The sequence below is a fragment of the Phascolarctos cinereus genome, unplaced genomic scaffold (genome assembly GCF_003287225.1).
Source record: "Phascolarctos cinereus isolate Bilbo 61053 unplaced genomic scaffold, phaCin_HiC Scaffold_2;HRSCAF=192, whole genome shotgun sequence".
Taxonomy (NCBI): Eukaryota; Metazoa; Chordata; class Mammalia; order Diprotodontia; family Phascolarctidae; genus Phascolarctos; species Phascolarctos cinereus.
The window spans coordinates 313715451-313738513 of NW_027555625.1; the positions used below are offsets into that span (position 1 = coordinate 313715451).

The following is a 23063-nucleotide window of genomic DNA, read 5'->3' on the forward strand; positions in this document are numbered from 1 at the left end:
TCTTCCCTTGAGAACTTCTTATTTACATCCTTTGATCATTTATCAGTGGGGGAATAGCTTTTATAAACTTGAATCTGTTCATGAGTTGTTCTTGATGAAACCATATTGCTACTCTGTGATCACTAGATTCTTTTCTAACTTCTCCTTTGTAATAGGTTTTAGAACCTTTCCAGCAATCACTCAGGTTGCCTACAGTTTATAGATGCCACTCTCTCCTTTCTTTTCTTTTCTTTCCTTCTTTTTTTTTTTTTTAAAGAAATCTGGACTGTGCTTTTCCAGTTCTTCTCTCTTGTCATTCTCCATGAACTTTCAGAGATCAGCTAAGTCCAAATCTAGAGTTCACCACATGAGATTTAGAAGAGAGGCAGAGATCAGGGCAGGGTGTGAAACCACATTGATACTTCTTATACTCTATATGGACTAAAGTACTTTTGCTGGAGTTAAAAAAAAAAAGTTACTTTTCCCTTCCAAAAAAAAAATGGCTCCACCACTAGCTACATTTTGACTTAATAATGCTAAAAGTCAAACTGGTAACAAGTTTGCAGTGTCATGGAGTATGTTGAGATTGTGGTGACATTGGAACAAGCCATTGGAATAGAAAGCATTGGGGATGGCCAGACTTGTTTTTTAAAATAGTTACGAAAACACTGGTTTCACACGCTCCTGGCTTTGCTATGAACTATCCATGTGACCATAGTAAAATCACTGAGTCTCTTTGGGCCTGTTTACTCAAAGTCCCCTTTGCCTGGAATGTCCCTCCCTCCTCTTCCACTTGTTTAAGAGCCAGCCTTCAAGGCCAAGCTCAAGTTTCACCCTCAAAATGAAATTCCTGCTCACACCATGCCAGAATTCATAGGATCAAGACAAGGGATCTAGGGTCAGAAGTACTGAATTCAATTTCTAGTTCTATTTAGACTCAGTTTCCTGAGCCTCAGTTCCTAAAGAACCTCAGTTTCCTCATTTGTAAAATCACAAAATCACAGAATTGTATAGTTGGAGGGGACATAAGTATGCAACTACTACAGTTCATACTTAAAGATGTCTCCACTCTAGAATCTCTTATAAGTGCTGACCTCCAAGGAAAGGGAACCCACCACTTCTTAAAACAGCCCATTTCATTTTTGGACAATTCTAAGTGTTTAGAAAATTTTCCTGACATCGAATCCACACTGGCCTCTTTGCAACTTCCAAGCAGTTTCTCGGCGTAGAAAGCCCTTCATTTGGCCCCTGTGCAGCTAAACAGAATTATTATTGTTATTATTATTATTATTATTATTATTTATTATTATTTTGGCAAGGCAATGGGGTTAAGTGACTTGCCTAGGGCCACACAGCTTATGAGTGTCAAGTGTCTGAGGTCGGATTTGAACTCAGGTCCTCCTGAATCCAGAGCTGGTGCTCTATCCACTGCGTCACCCAACTGCCCCTAAACAGAATTCTTCTGCATGATAACTTTTATGTGGCTGTAGCTATCATGTCTCCCTGAGTCTTCTCTTCTTGCTAAAACCCCTTAGTTCCTTTAACTAATCCTATAATATGGTCTCACTGCCCTTCACCTCTCTGGTTGCCCTCCTCTTGACATTCCAGCTGAACAGTGTCTTTCCTATTCATAGAACCCCGTGCTCTAACGAGGACAGAGTATAGTGGGACTAGCCCCTCCTTATTCCTGGAAGCTGTGCCCCTTCTTCTAAAAAATATTTATTTTTGAAAAATTTTTATTCATTTTAAACTTAAATACCAAATGAGAAAAGAACAAAAAAAAATTTCCATGTATACATCAGAACATAATTTATGAGGGGACTGAATATAATGCAATAAATTTCCACTTCAAGAAAATCTATGTTATTTTCAAAGCTACCCAATTTTTCTTTGTTTCCTTCTAGATTTTCTTTTGTTCTCTGCTGTGTACTTTTTACTATATTTTTTTCTCCCTCACCCCCCTTCCCAAGAAGGCTACAATTAAACTTGGATATGTGTGTGTGTATATACACACACACACACATGCACAGATATCTATAAACATACACATATGTACACATATATACTCATACACATACATATAGGATCATACTATGCATATATTTGTCATTTCTTTCTCTGGAGGTGGATAGCAGCTTCCTTCATAGGTCCAAGTCTCTCCATGTTTTTCTAAATCAGCCAGCTCATCATTTCCTATACCGTAGCAGTATTCCAACACAATCACCTCCTATCTGAGAGACTGTGAAAGTTTTTCCCAGTTTTCTGCAGCTGTGCCCCTTCTAATGCAGCCCAAGATCACATTGACCTTGTCCTGACTCAACTCAAGCTTATAGTTCACTAAAATGTCCAGAACATCTCCAAACTGCTGTCTAACCATGCCTCCCCAACTTGTATTGACTTCTATGCCTTTGTCCCAGTTGACCAAAAATGTTTAACAGCACAGGGCCAAGTGCAGACCCCTGGGGCACTCCACTGCCACATTGACATTGAATCATTAACAACTATTCTGAATCTGGCCATCAACTGGTTTTGAATTCATCTAATTTTTTTTTTAACTCTCTAATCTATAACTCTTCATTTCTACAAAATAGTAGTACGAGACATTATGTTAAAAGTTTTGCTGAAAGCCAAATAAACTGTTATAGCATTGCCTTCATCTTAGTAACTGTCAAAAAAGGAATCAGGTTTCCTAACTTTTCTGTTTCTGGCACAATTGCTCACTTTTCCTTGTCAATCAGATTTGAAACCTTGAGATCATCTTTGCCTTACACATCAAACTATTTGCCAAGTTCTGTTTTTTCTGAGGACATCACTTCTTTCTTCTTTCTTTCTAACTCTGATGACATATTCCCCTGGGGGGCTACAGAAGACTATAACAGTCCTCAAAAAGGCCTCCCTGCCTTTCTTGCTCTTCCCTAATCTGACCTGCAGACATTGCCTGAGTTATTTTCTTTATGCCCAGTTCAGACTGTGTCCTTCCCTTGTTCAGAAACCTTTAAAATCTAAATTCATTCTCTTGGCATTTAAGGCCCTTCCCCACTCCAAATCCTATTTTCCAGACTTATTATTTCTAGCCTCCTAGCCTTAATATTATTTCATGCACTCTAGGTTTCAGCCAAACTGGATTAGACTACATTTCCTAATCTTGCCCTGTCCTATCCTGTTTTTTGTTTGATTTTCTTTAAAAAATTTTTATTTTATTTTCCAAAAACTATTTACCATTTTCTCTCCCCCCCACTTCTCATCCCACCCATTCCCATTGAAAAAACAAGAAAAACAAAACCCCTACTACAAACTCACTGGTTTTATTCTAGAATCTCTGAATTGGAAGGAACCTCAGAAGTTATCCAGTCCAAATTATACCTGAACAGAAATAACCTCAATGATGATAATGATAATTATTTGCCCTTAGACATCAGCAATCATTTATTAAGTGCCTACTATGTGCCAGGCACTGGCACATCCCCAGTGGAGATAAAGGAAAGGCAAAAAAAGTGCCGGCTCTCAAGTATCTCACAATCTTATAGGGGAGACAACACCTAAACAGCTATACAAACAAGATATATACAGTATAAATAAGAGATAATCTCTGAGGGAAGTACAAGCATTAAGAGGGTTTAAGGGATCCCACTTTAAGTTTGCAAAGTATTTTATATGTATAATCTTATTTAATCCTCCTACCAACTCTGGGGGCATTTTAAAGTCAAAGCTGAGGTTCAGGGAAGTTAAATGATTTGCCCAAAGTCACACAGATACCAAAGGCAGGATTTGCCTAGGTTCTCCTGACACCAAGGCCAGTAAGTACTCTATTTACTGTACCTCAGTGCCTCTGCAACATTCGTGAAAAGTGATCATCCAGTCTCCCTCTAGTGATAGGGAGCTTACTACTTCTCTCTTTTTTAAAAAAAAAAAACTTTTTTAGGCAATTGGGATTAAGTGACTTGCCCAGGGTCACACAGCTAGTAAGTGTCATGTGTCTGAGGTCATATTTGAACCCAGGTCCTCTTGACTCTAAGGCTGGAGCTCTATCCACTATGCTACCTAACTGCCCCTGGAGCTCACTACTTCTCAAGCCAACCTCTTTGGCCTAACTCTAATTGTTAGGAAAGTTTGGGCCATCCCCACCCCCCATGCCTGGGACAGATAGATGCCACTCACATCACCATCTAAATTTCGTGGAAGGAGCACTGGTCCTGGGTTCAGAAAGCCTGGGTTTCAGTCTTGGCCCTGCCCCTTGTGTGAGCAGGCAAATCACCAAACCAATATTCTCAGCATCATTCTCATTGTCTGTAGAATTTGGGTAGATCAATATTTGCATCATCTATCATGCAAGGTTACAAACCTTAGAGAGCCAGTGCAATATGAGCTGGTATTATTAGGAAGCTATCTTGACCCATCAGGGAAGGGAGATTGTCAGAAAGGTGAACGTCAGCTGATGAGAAGGGCCTGCTGTTGCCAAGGCAGTTAGCAGCCCAAGGCAGTGGACTGAAGAGCAGCCCAGCTGCCTGAGGAGTGAACTGGGGGTTGGTGTTGTTATGCCAGGCAATGAGGAAAACATCCTGCTGGTTCTAGCTAGAGCTGGCAGATGTCAGTGTGTTCTTCCTAGCTGATACAGCATTCTGTGGTGCAGGCATCCAGGGCCTTCCACAATCTGGCGTCAATCCACCTTTCCAGCCTAATTTCATACAACCCCCTTCCATTCGTGTTGTGCTTCAGCCAAGCTGAACTACTACTCACCATTTCCCTCAAATGTGCCTTGCACTCCCCTACCTCTGTGTCTTAGCTCATATGGCTCCCTACGCCTGTTCCCCCTCCCCTTCTTTTCCTGTTGAATTTCTAAACTTTCTTTTTTTAAAGCAGAACTCAAATGCTACTTCCTACATGAAGCTTCTGGTCTCATCTTCCTCTTCAGACTTTATACAGAACTTTGCTCATGTTTGCATCTCTACTGCACTAACTATCATGATATACAATATTGCCCAATCTCTGGTCGTGAGAAAAGTATTTTATTCTTCCCACTTAGACTGTGAGCTCCATGAGGGTAGGGACCATGTCTGATCTAAGCGCTATGCCTTTTCCAGCCCAACACACATAGTAGGATGTTAATAAGCATTTGCTTAATAAATGTTTGTTGCATTATGTTTGGAGTAGCCCTAACTGGTACAACATCTGAGACTGCTGGCTGTAAGACTAATCACTCTTTCTTAGCATGGCCTTTGAGTCCCTCCACTATAAGATTTATATGTTCCGTATATATTATGAAATGCAATGTCTACCTTAATAGAATATCCATGTTATGGAATATTATATCCACCTATAAGTTTATATGTTCTCAAGCATTGATTTCCAGCCTCCTGGTAATTTCAGTCTCAAACTTTGATTCAGCAGATTTATTCTCCTCCTAAAAATGTTTTGAAAGTTTTCGTTTTAGGGTTTTTTGGGGGGGGGGAAGGGGGCACAACTTTTAGAAAAATTTCTCAAGGACAATTAAGTAAAAAAAAATTTCTTTAAAAAAATTTTTTAAAATATAAATTTATTTTCAGTTTTCAATATTTACTTCCACAAGATTTTGAGTTCCAAATTTTCACCCCATCTCACCCCTCCCCCCATCCCAAGATGGCATGCACTCTGAATATCCCTTCCCCTAGTCTATCCTCTCTTCTATCTCCTCCCCCCTTCTCTTATCCCCCTCCCCCTCTATTTTCCTGTAGGGCAGGACAGACTTCTGTACCCCATTTCCTATATTTCCCATTTCCCAGTAGCATGCGAAAACATTGTAAAAAAAATTTCTTAAGCACTCACAGTGTGCCAGGCAGTGTGCTAAATGCTGTGGATCAAAAAAGGCAAAAGCATAGCCTCTGTTCCTAATGGCAGAAACAACACCTAAATAACTAAGTACCTACAAGACATATACAGTACGAGACAAGCGGCAGTGGTAAGGCCTGGGAAGGCTTCATGAAGAAGATGGGATCTGAGTTGAATCTTGAAGGAATCCTGGGAAGCAGGAAGCCAGAGGTGAAGATGGAAAACCTTCCAGGTATGTGACAATGAACAGGAACAACACAAGCAACATTAGGGCCGTAGCACAGATGGCACTCACGTTCATTACTCTCATTACGGTCAAGGTCCACTAGAATAAAGCAGCCAATAGATCAAAAGCCTCTTGCATGCAAACTGTCCTGGGATGTGAGTTGTTACTGAGATACACGCTGCTTCCATCAGTCCTAGCCCACCAACCAAACTCTCCTACTCCCTGGGAGCCCTCTCTGGGGGACGATAACACATACTTGCCTTTTAAGAGGCCTCTGCTGAGGGCCTGCCTACTTCTTCTGCAGCAGCTAGATAGGACTGTCCCTCACTTCATCCAGGGGCTCAGGATTACCACTAAATTAGCTAAGGGATATCCTTTCTTCCAGGTAAATTTTCAGCCACCATGAGGGGTTCAGGGAGGACTAGCACCTCTATTTTCAGAGCTACCCATCCACTTTTGATGTCCACCTTTCACCCAATTCTTACCTGTGCCTCTAAGAAGCTGTAAGCATGAGCAGCGGCCACTGCCTGGTAAAACTATCTCAGCAGCTGGGCTAAACTGGGTTGAGAGTAACTGGCAGGCCTCAAACCTGTCGGTGAGTCAGGGGGATGTCTCCTCTAAGCATGTGAAGACTTCTCCTGGCAGAATGGGTGGATGAGGACACTTTGTTCCAATGACCATAAAGGCAGCTGAAGCTGGTGCTGTGGAGTGCTTAGAGCTTGGTCGGGTACTGAAGACATCAAGGTCATCCACTGCATCCTGGGTCATCTCCAGTCATCCTGACTTGTCACTGGACTTTGATGACTCAGCAAGAGAGAGTGAGGCCCAGGACTTTGTGCTACTCTGTTTCCCTTAAATCCAGTTCACTCACAGGTCAAGACATCACCCTGTGATGTCATTGGTCCTCTTAAAAAATGAAGGATAAACAACAACAGTTAAAGAGGCAGTTTCCCCTCCTTTCATGTCATCTCCCCATAATTCTACCCATAGTCCCCCAAACACTTTCTGGGAAGGGGTTGTCTGAACCAAACTGGGGAAAGAAGAGCTATCATTTGAAGGGGACCTGAGCCATTTTCCCAGGATATATGATGACTCCCTTAATAGGAAGAGACTATGAAGATGTGGTGACTTGGGGTGGAATAAAGAAGGACCAGAGTGGGTCAGTTAGGATTATATCTAAAAGCGGACCATCTTTATCTGGTAAGTCTTCTTAGAGGCCAAATCCAAGAAACTATTGGACCAGACATTCTTTCCACTTCCTAGAGTAGCATCAATTTGTTGGGGACATGGTTTCTGGGAGATGGGACACCCAACTAAGTTAGTCAGGGCTATGATGGCAAAATCATTATTTCCCAAGGCAATTCCAGACTTCAACAATGCCTGCTACATAAGGATGATTTGGGAGATGGAAAACCCAATATATGTGAAGGCATCATTTTTGAGGTGAAGTGGGTACCCTGATCAGAGATAATGGTGCAGGGGGGTTATAAGGATTAAAGATGCATACTGTGAGAACTTAGAAGGTAGCTGCTATGGCAGCAGACTCATCTAGCATAGCAATATCATATCTGGAATAGGTAACAAATGCATTACAGGCAACCTTTTTGTCCTGAGATGTGAGAAGAGGGCCAATATAATCCATCAGTTGGAAAGAAAGTTGGGGACCACATAGGATTATACCATATTGGTCTTTCCAGAGGTGGGTGCTCCAGTTGGCAGAAGAAACACTGTTGAAGTCAAAGTAGCCATTTTGTCCTTAGGAGAATCATAGTGTCTCATGTTCATCACAACATGGCATTGTGGTTCCCATGTCCAGGTTGGTGATAGAACAACTCCCCAATCTCTACCGTTTTTGTAAGGATATCAGCTTGGCTGTTCAGTTCACCAGAGGTGTGTGATTTCTCTGATGGGTGTTGACGTGACCTACAAATAACTATTTGTGGCAAACCAGCAAAATTCCTCTCTTGGTCATGTGCTGAAAGGGGAGAGCCTTTGATTGTCCATTCTTGTACTTACATGTGGACTCCAGTCCATGTGGCCAGCCCATGGCCACTGTGTGGGAATATAAATATATGAGTATATGAATATATGAGTATATGAGTATATACTCATATATATGTATATATAGAAGTATATGAGAATATATGAGTATATATGAGTACAAAGGAAGTTGTTATCTCACGTTCTTATCTCTTCTGTCCCTTAAAGCTTTCTCTCTCTCTCACACTAGCTATTTGGCCATCAGTTTAGTCCACTGGGAGGATTTGCTGAGGATGTATCAAAGTGCCAATTTTATCCTCCTCAAATGCACAGGTTCTTAAAATCTGGCCTGCTTGTATTGGCATCACAAATACTGCAGACTCACTAGCAGTCTGGCCTGCCTCTATTGGTGTTACAATAAACTTGCTACTTGGACTGAAAGAAGGCTTGAGTGGTTGAATTCTTTCAAGGCAGACTCCTGCCCTGTACCCTTGCATTTTGGGGTTCCTAGCACCCCTAGACCTTTTAGTCAGAGACAAGGTTTATTATGTTGCAAATAGAAGAGGGCCGGATTCTTAAAGAATCTGCACATTTGATGAGGATAAAATTTGTACTTTTATACAGAAAGACTGGAAAGATCTGGATGGGGTCTAGGAGTGGCAAGTAGCCTGGGGTGGGCCAGGTATACACAATGAGGGCCACAACGAAAGGACAGTTAAAAGGATTATTGACTAGGGTGGGCTGGGTGCCTCAAGTGAACATCAGAGATCTGGATTCAGGGGCTTTGAGGTCCAGGTCCCAAAGACATGGTCTTTTCCTTTTAGGGGTCCAGTGCAAATCCTATCCCCCATTACTTCTATTTCTCTGAGTTGTTACTTTTCCCAAAATTACCTTAAATTTGTTTTGCATATATTTTGTACTTCTCTATCAATATGTTGCAACCCCCACAATAAAATATAAACTCTTGGAGGGCAGAATGTTTCAATTTGGCCTTTATCTCTTCAGCACCTAGCACAGTCCCTGGCACATAGCTGTTGTTTGTCCTTCATTTCAAAGAGCACCAATGACATCATGGGGTGATGACTTGACTTGTGAGCGAATTGGATTTAAGTTAGGCAGAGTTGCACAAAGTTGTCAGCCTCACTCTCCCAGAGGCATCTAAGTTCAGTGGTGAGACAAAAGTCGGGATGACTGTCGATGGCCTGGGATGTAGTGGATGACCTTGGAGTCTTATCCTCATCCACCCATTTCACCAGGAGAAGTCTTCACATGCTTTGGGTTTGAGGTTAACTTACCAATGGGTTTGAGGCCTGTTAGTTACCCTCAACCTGGTTTAGCCCACCTGCCGAGATGGTTTACTGAGGTGTGGCCACTGCAGGTGCTTCAGCTTCTTGGAGCTGGGTGACAGGTGGACACCAAAGGTGGCTGAGCAGCTCTGAAAAGGGTTCAGTAAGCCCTTATGCCAGAGGTGCCAGTCCTCTCTGAACACCTCAAACAGCTCCACATAGTAGGTGCTTAATGAATGCTTATCTGGGAGTTATCTGCATAAGAGGGAGTTAGAACCAAAGGAGTAGATGAATGATCAAGGGAGAAAGGGTAGAGCCTACCAAGAAAGGAGCTGAAAACAGAGCCTCTGGAAATGCCTATGTTTAGAGAGCTGGAAGAAAAAGTGGAACCATGGAAGGAAACATGAGGAACAATCAGAGAAATCAGAGGGATAAAAACAAGGGCCCTGTCCATCCCATGTCAGAAGCCAAGAGAGTGTCAAGTAGGAGGGTTGGTCTGCAGCAGCAGGGTCAACCTCAAGAGAAGCCCAGGTGAATGAAGGCTAGGAAAAGACCACTCAATTTTGTAGTTAATGCTGTCCTCGGTGACCTTTGGGAGAGCAGTTTTAGCAGTGGGGTGGAGGTGGAAGCCAGATGCTAGGGGTTGAGAAGTAAGTGGGTGGTGAGAAAATGAAACAGGGTGTGTAGACTATTTGAAGTTTGTCATAGAGGGAAGAAGCCAGAGGAGACAACTGTGGGGCGGGGAGGGTATCAGGGTTGAAAGATTATTTTTAGAAAAGGGCAGATATGAGCATATTCATAGCCTGAGGGGAAGGAGCCTACACAGAAGAGACTAGATACAGCAAAAGCTATTGGGATTAATGGAATGGAACAGGTTTTGGAGGAGGTTAAGGTAGCCAACCAGGTTAGGAGGCAATAGTAGTACAGTTCCTTCAATGGCAGCAGGAAGTAATGGGTCAAAGGGTGGAATGAAAGCAATCACTGCTGTAGTGGAAAGAGCCTGGATTTGGAATCAAGAGGACCTGGCTTTGAATGCTGAAGCTGTTATTAGCTGGGTGACTTTGGGCAAGTCTCTGGGTCCCAGTTTCCTCATCTATAAAATAAGTGATAGTCTGTATTCCTGTTCTAGAAGTTACACAGACACAGGCTGTCAAGACCAGGCTGAAGCTCCTCTACTCCCTTCTCCCTGTTAGAGCAAGAGCTTTCTAATAACAGTACAGCACACAAATACTCTCTTAGCGAAGAAATAACTTTTTTTTGGGGTCTCTGAGTTCCTTGCACACATAGCAGGTGACTGGGTTCTAAGGTTGGCACTCCGTGTGTGTGTGTGTGTGTGTGTGTGTGTGTGTGTGAGAGAGAGAGAGAGAGAGAGAGAGAGAGAGAGACAGGTACAGATATCGTCAAAAAGTCTGCTTTCAAATGTCACATCTACTGTTTACTGTCTGTATGACCTTGGGTAAGTCACTTCACTTTCTAGGCCTCAGTTTTCTGATTTTCAAAGTGAAGGAGTTGGATTCAATGACTTCTAAGGTCCCTTCTAGCTATAATGTTCTATAGGGTTGGAGAAGGGGAGAAGTCTGTTAAGAACTAATTTGGGGAGTAGGAGGGAACCTTTTTTATATGAGGGTGGAGAAATAATGGAGGACTGGATCCAGATGTCATTGATGGGGATGGGATCTGAACCCCAAAAAGGAAAAGTCCTGGTGGCCCAGGTCCCTGGTGTTTGCCTGGGGCAATCAGCCCTTCCCAGTCAATTAACTGCTCTTTCACTGTCTGTACCTGGCCCCACCCTAGTCCTCCATTCCTTGTTCCTACCTAGACCCCAGTCTCCCTTGGCCACTTGGTTCAGGTCCCTGGTGTTCTACCTCCCAGTCACCCCAGTTTACTGGCCACTCCCATCCAGATCCTCCCTAGACCCCTCCTCACAGTCACTTCAGACTACTTGGCCACTCCTAGATCTCTCCCACTGTCTTTCTGCATATAAGGTCTATTTTGCCTCCATTAAGGTCCTCAGGCTCTTAAAATCTAGCCAATGGCTGAGATTCACTCTAGTCAATACGAGTGTCACAAATGCCCAGCTTCCTTAAGAGTCTGGCCAATATGGCGAATCTTTAATAAACCTTGTCTTTGGCTGAAAGAAGGCTTGGATCAAATTCATTTGGGCAGGACTCGCGTATTGCTGTTTTGGAGTCCAAGCACCCATAAGCCCCAAAACCTCAACATTCAACAGCACCCAATTGCTGGGGACTGAAGCTCCACATGGAGAGAAGGGTATGGCCTATGAAAGGTGCTTTTCTCTCTTCTTTTTTTAGGCAATTGGGATTAAGTGACTTGCCCAGGGTCACACAGCTAGTAACTGTCAAGTGTTTCATCTGAGGCTGGATTTGAACTCAGGTCCTCCTGACTTCAGGGCCAGTGCTCTATCCACTGCACCACCTAGCTGCTCCTTCTCTCTTCTTTTCCTCTTTGTTTCTTGTCTTCCTTTTGTTCAGTCAGGTAACAAGGATTTAGGGAGCTCCTATTGTGTACTTAGCTCTGACTTGGTATTCTGAGGGAAAGAGAAGCATAATGCGTATCCCTGCCCTCCAGAAGCTAACATGAAACATTTGTGACTAGCCTACAATTAAAAGGTAAATAGACTATAGACTGTGTTGTGGAAGTTCAAAGGAGAGAAGAGTCAGGAGAGATCCAGAAGGTGGGACTTGATGTGGAGGACTGGGATAGGGCAGAGACCGGAGAACATTCTAAATGCGTGTGTGGCAAACTTCTTTTTCCTCTTCTTTCCTTAATTCCTTAGGCTCCCCCACTGTTCAGTCCCAGTACTGTAGGGAAAGGTTCAAGTATCTGAAGGGCATGGTCATATGGCAAAGGACTGTACTTGTTCTGGTTTTACTAAGAAGGTAGCTCCAGCCCAGGGGAGCTTTGGGATGTAAAATGGAGAGAAGTAATTTCAGCTCAATGAAAAGGAAAACCCTCCGAACAATTAGAGCTACCCAGAGTTACAAAGCGATGCCTTGGGAAGGAGTGGGTTTCCAATCCTTGAAGGTCTTCTTTTGGAGGTGGTTGAAGACGACTTGTCTGAGATGCTATGGAGGGGATCCCTGCTCAGGTTGGACCTCAGAGGACCCTCCCAGCTTGGGGACAGGCTTTCAAATATCTGAAAGGTTATCACATAAAAAAAGGATGAGACATACATATATATATATGTATATAAAAATAACTTTTTTTTTGTCAGAAGGCAGGATTAACGGGGTTTAGCGTCAAGGAGATAGATGTTAGCTCAGCCTAAGGAAGAACCTCCAAACAAGGCTGCTGTTCAGAAGTGGAATGGGCTGTTCACTCTCCCTCGCCTCCAATAGGGATCAAAGAACCAGAGCTGGAAGTGACCTCAGAGACCATCTGCTCCAACACCCTCATTTTATAAAAAAGGATTCTGGGGCCCAGGGAGGTTCAGTGATTTGCCCAAGGTCATAACACAACAAGAAATATTTATCCACAATTACTATTAGGGGCAGGATTTGAACCCATGTCTTCTGACTCCACTGCAACACATTGCCTCACTCTCATTTCCAAACAGATGCCCAGTCTTGTTGATGTTACCTTGAATCCATCCCCTCAGGGCCACCACTCCATCATCTCTCTCCTGGGCCTCCTAATTGGCCACTCTGTCACCAGTTTCTCCCCTCTCCAATCCATGCTCCATAGAGCAGCCAAAGGGATATTGCTAAACACAAGTCTGACTATGTCACACTCCTGGTCATGAAGATGCCAGTGGCTCTCTATTGCTTATAGGAGCATTTGAAGACCTTCACCATTCTTCTAAATGATGCCCTCCTGGTCCCCTCTCAGCTGCTAGTGTCTCTTCCCCCCGCCCCCCCAAAAAAGGTAATGATCTTGTGTTTGCTTTGTATGTATTCTGTATCTCTTTAGATGTGTACATGCTAATTGCCTGACAGTCAGTTCCTTGAGGGTGGGGGCTGTTTCATTTGTCTTTGTCTCCCCAGCACTCAGCACAAAGTCTGCCATATATTAGGCATTTCATATATACTCACTCATAGATCAATCACTGCAGAGATAGTGAGCTCTAATAAAAATTATCTCACAGATCTATAGGGCTTTAAAATGTACAATCCAATTCATGCTTGCCAAGTACCTACTGACTGGCAATGTGGCAGAGAGGGACGGCCTTGGAGTCAGGCCTGTGTCCAAGGCCTGTTGCCTCTGGCAGGCTTCTGAGGTACACCAGTGGGGACAGCTTCCACATTGAGAGTTCCTGATATAGATGAAATCAGTGGTCTGCCCTCTCCCTTTCCTCTCACTTTGTGCAAAAGGCTTTAATAACATTATGGGGTAGGCAGAATAAGTATTATTATCCCAATGTTATGGATGAGGAAATTTGGAGTCATAGAGGTAAAGTGACTTGTCAAGGGTCACCTAACTAGTAAGACCTAAGACTTGAACCTAGAGGTTCCAATTCCTCCATAATGTTCTTCCCACTCTTCCATACTGGCTCTCTCTCCCTGGAGGCCTTCAAGCTGAAGCAAGGTGACCCCATCTAGGAGGATGAATAGAAGAGATTTCTTCTCAAGTTGGATTTTGATGCCTTCTAAAATCCCTCCCAACTCTTGAGATTTTATGATTCTATGGTTTGGCTCATCTCTGTGCTCCTAGCCAGTCACTCCAATTTCTGAGGGCTTCTTTTGTGTCCCTAGGATCGATCATTCTTCAAGACTCTCATGATGTCACAGAGTGATGGACGCTTCATCACTGCCGAGATAAATGGCACAGAAATGCAGTGGAGAAGCATGAGAGAGAAGTTCTTGGGGTATCTCAGGAAGTTACTGGAGAGTAAAACTAAGAACTGTAACCTGTTTACCAAAGAGAAGTATTGCCAGCTCATCAAGGAAGTGATGGATGCCAAGGCAAATGCAAAGAAGGAGTCCCTTGATTATAGGTGCTTGGCTATATTTGATGTGATCATTACACAAGGTGATGAGAAGCTGATTGAGTTACTAAAAGGAAAGTCCTTTGAAATTCAATTCTATGTTCAGAGTTATTTGACATTTTGCATGAGACACATCACAGTATTGGTCATGGTGGGTGTACTTGCATGGAAAGAGAGTTACAGTGGAAATACAAGAACATTTCAAGAGAAATCATTAGATTTTACCTGATACTCTGCAGACCTTGCCAACAGCAGAACAACATGACCAAAAAGGGTTTAGGACCAAAAGGGTTTTTTTTGGGGGGTTAGGCAGTGGGGTTAAGTGACTTGCCCAGGGTCACACAGCTAATAAGTGTCAAGTGTCTGAGGCTGGATTTGAACTCAGGGCCTCCTGAATGCAGGGCCAGTGCTCTATCCACTGCGCCAGGACCAAAAGTTTTTAAGGAACTTAATTTGATGTGTCAAGCTGATCTCATTGATATGCAGTCAAATCCTGTTGGGATCTACATTTTTATCTTGATTTTACAAGACTAATCTACAAAGTTTGTTTTTTTACATCCACTTACCTCAAATAGGCCCAGGAAGTGGCACAGGTCCTATTGGATATCTTCACAGTTTTGGGGACATCCAGTGTTTTACAGTCCAACAACAGCAGAGACGTTTCCATCCAGATAGTCAAAGAGATCACTCAGATGTGGCCAGAGTTGAAAACAGTCCGTAGCCAAAGGCAGGGCTCTGTGGAAAGAGCTGAGATGTTCAGAATATGCTGACCACCTGGGTGCAGACCAGCAACACCTAGCATTGGGCTGAGGGTTTGCGTTTCATCCAGATGATGAAAAATTGAGCCAAACGTGAAGGCATCTGAAGAAGTCCCTATGAAGCTGTATTTGGCTGTGAAGCCAAAGTTGGCCTGGCTACTTCTAAGTTACCCAAGGAAGTTATCACTCTAAGAACAGAGGAAGATTTAGAAAGGGCTGAAAGGCAATTGGAGAATAGTCTTCAAGGTCAACAAGATAAAGGCAGTGATGCTGGAAGGCACAGCTGGGATCTTGGGGAGCACCTTGAAGCAAATCCTGAAGTGACCAGACAGATAATTCCCACAAGCGGGGACCTAGGTCTTCCAAACCTGCTCAGTGAGTGAGAAAGAATGCCTGGATATCTGCTGTTCCCTTGAGTGTGATCAATACTTCCGTGAAAGCTGTGGTGTGTTTCCTAGTAATGAGAGTCAGGACTACGTGGTGAGGATTGTTTGTGCTCTGCCACAAGGCCAACACAATAAAGAGATACTGCATGGAAGTTCACAGCAGCTTGCTTATCCAGGCTTCCAAAATGATCAGTCAGAGTCCAGGACACCAGTTCCCCATTTGGGCTCAGTAGAGGCAAGGCCATGCAAACCTGGCCCAGACTGCAGTGTGCTGAAGAATCAGTTTGTTGGGAGACAGTTAATAGTTTGCCCCCCAAATCTAATTATTGTAAGCAGCCCTCTCCAGAAAAAGCAAACACTGCCCAGCGTAACATCCAGACAACCTCCAATGGGAGGGAGAGGAAGATACACAAAGTACTCTTGCACTCAGAAGAGTGACTCCAAAAGATGCAAATGTAAATGAGAGGCAATTTTGTATAATTCTAGATGCCATTATAGTTAAGACTATTGTAACAAATGAGAAACGCACCAGCCTTTTGGTGGGATTGGATCTTAATTAAATATTCACTTTAAAAACATGCTTTCTTGTTTTATTTATTTATTTATTGGGAGGGGAGCAGGAGTAGGTGGGGTGGGGTACTATGGAGTTAGGGATGCCTACTGTAAACAGAGTAACTGAGAACTTGGGCTATTTCATTAATTTATCTGTGCTTAAAGGTACTTGAAGCAGGAAAGGGAGGAGAGAGAATCCAGAAAGGGTGATCTGGCCGTGGAAGAGATTATGGCTTTAGCTGGATTTAGAGATATAGTAGAATATAAAGATAATCTAATCTAATTCCTCGGTGAGCAGGAATGAGTCACTTACTCAAACATCCTTGGACTACATGGCCTACTAGGAGGTCACTTCTAGCTCCAAATTAATGGTATATTACAGAGGAAGCTGAGACAGGTCACCCAATAAGCAACAGAGCCAGAATTTGAACTGAGTACTCTGTCTCCCAACCCAGTACACTTTCCATGATATTTTGAATCTATTCCTGGGCCTCGTTTGAAAGGTGAGAGAAAAGAATGATAGAGAGGATTGGTTGGGGGGTGGGGGGAAATGGAAAGATGAGCTGGGATCCTTACCCACCATGGTCTTAAAGCAAACTGTGAGTCAAAAACCATGGCAAATCACAGAAACTTGTTGAATACCCAACCAAATCTCTATTTTAAAAAATTGAAGTTAAAGCTTTTTTTTTAAACCACAGCTTAAGACAATGCAAATCAATTCAAACAGGCATCAAACATAGATGCTTTCTAAAACCAATGAACAAGAAAAATATAAAAATGTTTTTGTAATAACACCAACTCCCATTCTTTTGGCATTTTAAGGCTTATAGAACACTTTCTTCACAACAACCTGGTGAAGCAGGTAGAGCATTTGGGGAGTGGGGAGGGAAGGGGAGGGTATTGTGGGCCTGGGATCTTACCCTAGGGAACTCCCAGTGTGAAAACTCTCTTCACTGAGGCAGATCAGCATCTTTTGTCATTTACAGTCATTTAGATTACAGAGAGTTGCTAAGTGATCTGCCCAAGGTCATCTCAGAGATATGTGTGAAAGGTGGGATTAAAGCCAGCCAGCCCTCTATCTATGACACCACAAGTTCCTGCCATTTGTATTATCTCCATTTTATAAATGAAGAAACAGGCAAAGAGATGTGATAGGATGCTGGAGCTGGAAGAGTCCTGAGAGATAATCCAGGCCAGCCCCTTCACTTTGTGGATAAAGAAACTGAAGTCCAGTGAACTGCTTTACCCCGGGGAATACACCTAGGAAGGGTTGTAGCAGATTTAACCTAAGTCAACTAATCCTTTCCACTCTATCAGGACACCTCCTAATAGAATGGGTATCTCATTCAGTTTAGGTCCCCCAAAAAAGGATCTCAGTTAAAATCTCCATCATTCACCCACCTGCACCAAAAGGTGTCATCTGGCCTTTGTGTCAAGATCTGGTGGTATTTGGCATTCAGCAGGGGACTTGTTTCAGGAACTTGGGTAGTGGGCAAAAGCAGATTTTTTGGCAGGAGGAAAGAGCCAGACATGTCTGCACTGAACTGAACGATGTATTTGGGGGGCAATGAGCTCAGGAATAAGGATGTGTATTTGGGAGGTAGAGCTGAAGGAAGGGCAGAAGGTGGGAAGCCTGAGAAGAGGAGGCATCTGGAGGGGATGAGAAGTGGAGAGTGTTTTTTTCTAGCTGGTACACGAATACAAACATAATAGTTGAGGGACGGGGGCACATCTATAACCAGGATGGGAAAAGCAGAGCTTGGCTACAGGGCATTAATTGAATTTAGAGGGCACCTAATTGATCACAATGATATGTGTGTGAGGTGGGGAGAGACATACATATGGAGGATGGTAAAAGTTGTCAAGACTTCCAGTACTCAGTTCCTCTGGCAAATGTGGTTTGTTTGCCACTGAAGGTACCACGGGGTCTGGGATGTTGGAGTTAGCCATTACCTCTTTGCCAACCAAAGCTTTAATACCCAGGAGCCTCTCACCCAAGTCAGGCTAAGAGTGAGATCTTGAGCATGGGAGTTAATTAGTAGGCCTGCAATCTTTTTTTTTTTTAACATTATTCTTTCTTTTAAAATTTTTTTATTTTTAGGTAGGCAATGGGGTTAAGTGACTTACCCAGGGTCACACAGCTAGTAAGTGTCAAGTGTCTAAGGTAGGATTTGAACTCAGGTCCTCCTGACTCCAAGGCAGGAGCTCTATCCACTGGGCCACCTAGCTGCCTCTTTTAAAAAAAATTTTTTTTTTTTGCTTTTTTCTTTTTGGTGAGGCAATTGGGGTTAAATGACTTGCCCAGGGTCACACGGCTAGTAAATGTCAAGTGTCTGAGGCCAGATTTGAACTCAGGTCCTCCTGACTCCAAGGCAGGAGCTCTATCCACTGGGCCACCTAGCTGCCTCTTTTAAAAAAAATTTTTTTTTTTTGCTTTTTTCTTTTTGGTGAGGCAATTGGGGTTAAATGACTTGCCCAGGGTCACACGGCTAGTAAATGTCAAGTGTCTGAGGCCAGATTTGAACTCAGGTCTTCCTGACTCCAAGATTGGGAGGCCTTCAATCTCAAACCTTTGGTATGAAGAACAAGCTAGGTAACTCAGCACAGGGGTAGGGATGAACTTAGGCTTGTTCTGTCCCTTCAGAAGGGCCTGGGCAGTCAGTTACCCCGCCTTCTCTGCCCCAACCTGTCCTCAGTTAGTAATCCAGATTGGCCAAGGGGCCAGGACCTAACTTCAGCCATAGAAGTGGTATGACTGCCCTGCTTAGTGGCAAGAAGGAGGGGGCATCCTTTGGGGACAAGTGCTTTAAGCTCCTGTTCTCCTGATTAAAGAGTTCTGTGCCCTTTCCTGCTCTGGGCATCCCTGAAGATTGAGTGGAGGAAACAGGTTCTCAGTCTTTTGCCCCACTTCATTTCCCTGATCCTTCCCCTCCCACCCTCTGCCCCACTCCCCACCATCTGAGCATTTATCTACGTGGCCTGAATCAGGTCTACAAGTAGGCCCCTGTTCCGGTCGCCTCTGAATCTCCTGGGAGGGTCCAGTCCTTTGCTTTCTCTTGCCTGGGGCCAGGCTCACTCAGCATCATCATCAAGCGTCCTGGCTTTAGCCTGCCTGTGGACTGGAATGGTGATGATGGAGGGGAGAGGACTGACCTTCCTCCTCCCCTCAGATATCTCAATTTTTGCTTGGCCTTGTATAGCCTAAGTAGCACCTCAACTCAACATGTCTTAACAGGAATTCCCAATTCTCCTCCTAAACACACCTACCCTACACACTTTCCCATCTCCATTGAGGAAACTGCCATCCTTCCAGTCATCTAGATTTACCACCTCAGTCATCCTTGACTTGTCACTTTCATTCAACCCCTACATCCAATCAGTTGCCAAGTCTTATTAATTTTCTTCCTCAACATCTCCTGAATCAATTCTCTTATTTCTGATAGCCACCACTCTACTTCAAGTCCTTATCACTTCATTCTTTTTTTTTTAATTTTTAGGCAATTGGGGTTAAGTGACTTGCCTAGGGTCACACAGCTAGTAAGTGTCAAGTGTTTGGTCTGAGGCCAGATTTGAACTCAGGTCCTCCTGACTTCAAGGCCGGTGCTTTATCCACTGTGCCACCTAGCTGCCCCCTTATCACTTCATTCTTGAACTATTGTAATAGCTTTATTGGTCTTCTTGCTTCCAGTCTTTCCTTTCTCTATTCCATTTTTCTCACAGCTGCCCAGATAATTTTCCTAAGGTACAGTTCTGGCTATCACCTCTCTTGTTCAAAACACAGGAATACATTTGCCAACTATGCCTTTCTGAAACTTTATCTTCTTTCAAAGTTCAGCTCAGGTACCTCCTTCCTGAAACCTTCCCAAACTCCTTTCTCAAATGACCTTGAATTTAATTTTTACGTATATGCTCTAGCTGAATGTAAGCTCCCTGAAGGCAGGGACTATTTTCTTCATCATTGTCAAATCTCAGCTAACATACCACTGAAACCCCTGTCCTAAAGCCTACTGGTATGGGACTCTCTCTTTATTGATAGATTTGAATGCCCTTCTCTACACTGCATGAGGTGCAGGGTAGATCTGTCAGGAGGTGAGGGAGCTGCAGGCTTTGTCAGTGCCTTTTTGGGAACTCATCATTCTGGTTCACCCAGCTTCCAACTCTGAGAGAGAAGATGGAAGAGACCAACTCCACTTCAGGTTGCTGAAGGAAAAGACTCTGGGAAGACATGAAAGGAGCAGATAATTTCCATCATGTCCCTATTCCCAACTTGCCACTGTAGAGACTTTGGAGAGTTTCCCCTTGGGTGAAATCCAAAACCTCTCTCAATTGAGCTGGTTTACCTCATTCCCAATGGGAAAGCTCCTTCAATCTGTATTGTCTGGTAGGTGTACGTTCTCTGATTTCAGTCTTGTTATGATTTGTACAAGTGGGTTTCTTTGTTATTTTCTATGTGTGTTCATTGTGTATTAGGTGGGAAAGAGTTCAAGCCTTGGTTACAGAACTTGGGGTCCCCCTTCCCACCAAAATGACAAAGTGATCAAAAGTTAGATTGAACTCAGTCATACCCTCTAAGTGAACAATATTTAAAGAAACAAAAAATATGTTTCTAGCCTGGTACTCCCTCTTACTAAGGACAGCAGATTGGCTTCCAGCCTCAATCTCTTGCTTCCTCTCCTGGAAGGAATGAAAGTCTCCCTTGGAGAAGGGAGGGTGGTAACAAGAGGCTGGAGATGTCTCTTCTGCCTCCCTTTGAGCCACACAAGGACAAGTCCTTGCCACTGGTGGGTTCCTCTCTACATCTGGGTGTGTTCCACATACTACCTTCTGCAAGAAGCCTTTCTTCCTTAACCTTAGTGTATCCCCTCTGGGATTATCTCCAATTTGTCCTGGATATGTTTTGTTCATACGTAGTTGTCTGCATGTACATTAGACTGAGCTCCTTTAGGGCAGGGACATCTTTTGTTTTTCTTTGTATCCCCACTGTGCTTAGCACAGTGCCTGGTACATAGTAAGCACTTAATATTTGCTATTAATATATAATGTATAATACAGTGCCTAGCATAGTATTGTACACAGTAAGAATATTTTTTGAACTGAATGTTCACACTGAGAGTTGTCTATACAGGCACGATGACAAATTCATATATATGTGCCACTAACTTTATTTGTGGCATTGGGTAAGTTATGTTTACACATCTGGGGGCACTTCTGGCCATATGTGCACAGGAGAGGTTTTAGGTTGTCTATCTTCATCCAAGTCCCTTGAATTTGACCCCAGCAACACTGGGAGAGGCAATAAAGACTACTGGATTTGGAGTCAGCCAACCTAGTTTTTACCACCTTTGTGACTTTGGGGTAGACACTTAACTTCTTTGGGACTCAGTTACCTCATCTGTAAAATGACTAGATGAACTTCTAAGGCCCCTTTCAGCTCTAAATCTGTGATGAAGAATGAATATGAGAGGCCTCAGCTTTCTGCCCTATCCCCACTTGCACTAACACCTTCTAAATGGTCTCTTTTCATCCCGTTCCTACTCTCTCCAAAGTTGCCAAAATAATCTTCCTAAAGTATGTTCTTCCTGTTCTTCCCCTTGCTCAAGAATATTCAATGGTTTCTTTCTGCTCCTAGAATAAAACAAAACTACCTGTTTTATTTTTTATTTATTTTTTGCTAGGCAATAGGGTTAAATGAGTTCCCCAGGATCACACAGCCAGTAAGTATCAAGTGTCTGAGGCTGCATTTGAACTCATGTCCTCCTGACTCCAAGGCCAGAGCTCTATCCACTGCGCCACCTGGCTGCCCCCCACCCATTTTACTTTTAAAAAAAAATAGTATTTTATTTTTTCCAATTACTGTAAAAGACAATTTTAATGGCCAATTAAAAAATTTGAGTTCCAATTTTTTCTCCCTCCCTCCCTAAAACTAAGTAATTTGATATAGGTTATATATGTGCAATCATGTAAAACATTTCCATATCAGTCATGTTGTGAAAGAAGAAACAGATCAAAAGGAAACACACACACACACACACACACACACACACACACACACACACACACAAACCCCTGAAAACAGTATGCTTCAATATGCATTCAGACTCCATCAGATCTTTTCCATCATGGGTCCTTTGGAATTGTCTTGGATCATCTTATTACGGAGAAGAGCTAAGTCATTCACCCCAAACAATGCAGCTGTTACTGCATAGAACGTTCTCCTGGTTCTGCTCATTTCACCCTGTTTTACTTTATAAGCTCTCCACAATCTGTCCGCCTTTCCAGGCTCATTTCACATTATTCCCCTTCTTCCACTCTACAGTCTAACCTAACTGGTTTATTTGCTGTTTCCCCAACTTGGTATCCCATCTCCCACCTCCACTTCTTTGCACGGGATTACACTTCTTACCATCCTCTGGCTTCCTTCAAGGCTTCATTTAACCTGTCACCGTTCCTGACTCCCCCTCCCCTTTTACACGTTGTATTCTCCTTGACAACGGGAATGTTTTTCATTGTCCTTTCCAACCCCCATTGAGGACATGGCCTTTCACCAAGCAGGTTCTTGATAAATGCTTGGAAGCTACCAGATGATGCGTCCTATGATCTGTCCTTTTTCTTTTCCCTTTCTTTTCTAGACGCAAAAACTCCCAGCTACAGCTCTGGGGTAGGGATAGGGTGGGGAGGAGGCAGAACTCCGGGAATGTTTGGAACCTGGACAGCGTGAAACCTCTCCCACCTCGGGCACAGCTTTGGGCAGTTGCGCCTTTGGCGCAGCAAGTCCCTTCCCGCGGCCCTTAGCCCCGGTCCTGTCTCCTTGGAAACGCCAGCTAACGTAGGCAACGCTTTGAGAGAAGGGCGTGCGCCATGCAGCCACAAGAAAAGTGAGCAAATGGTCTCCTCCACTTGCTTAGGCTTCCCGAGCTGCCGCCACCTCAACCCCCGCGGACACGAGGCCGCCTCTGCCGCCCCCCTCCCTCCCGTACCCCTCTTCATTCTAACCTGGGGAGAGGGAGGGGCGCTTGTGGGCGAGTGCGCTTGCGCAGGGCTTCCGCCAGTCTCTCCTACCTCTGCTTCCAAAGCACTGAGCACCGCTAGGTACACTTTGACAGCCAGGGTTCCACCCAGGGGTAGAGCGCATGCTCCGGGCTGAGC

General features: G+C 43.7%; 1 long non-coding RNA gene across 3 annotated transcripts; it reads right to left on the reverse strand.

Moving 5' to 3' along the window:
• Positions 1-5552: 5552 nt before the first annotated feature.
• LOC110211408 (uncharacterized) lies at positions 5553-23019 on the reverse strand. Of its 3 annotated transcripts, XR_013484789.1 has the most exons (5): positions 22911-23019; positions 14788-14956; positions 7691-12433; positions 6496-6916; positions 5553-6109 (listed from the first exon to the last, which is right to left on the reverse strand). It is a non-coding gene; the product is annotated as an uncharacterized LOC110211408 (long non-coding RNA). The 3 variants fall into 3 exon arrangements; XR_013484788.1 differs by having other exon boundaries at positions 6496-12433; XR_013484790.1 differs by lacking the exon at positions 7691-12433 and having other exon boundaries at positions 5563-6109.
• Between the last annotated feature and the right edge of the window lie 44 nt (positions 23020-23063).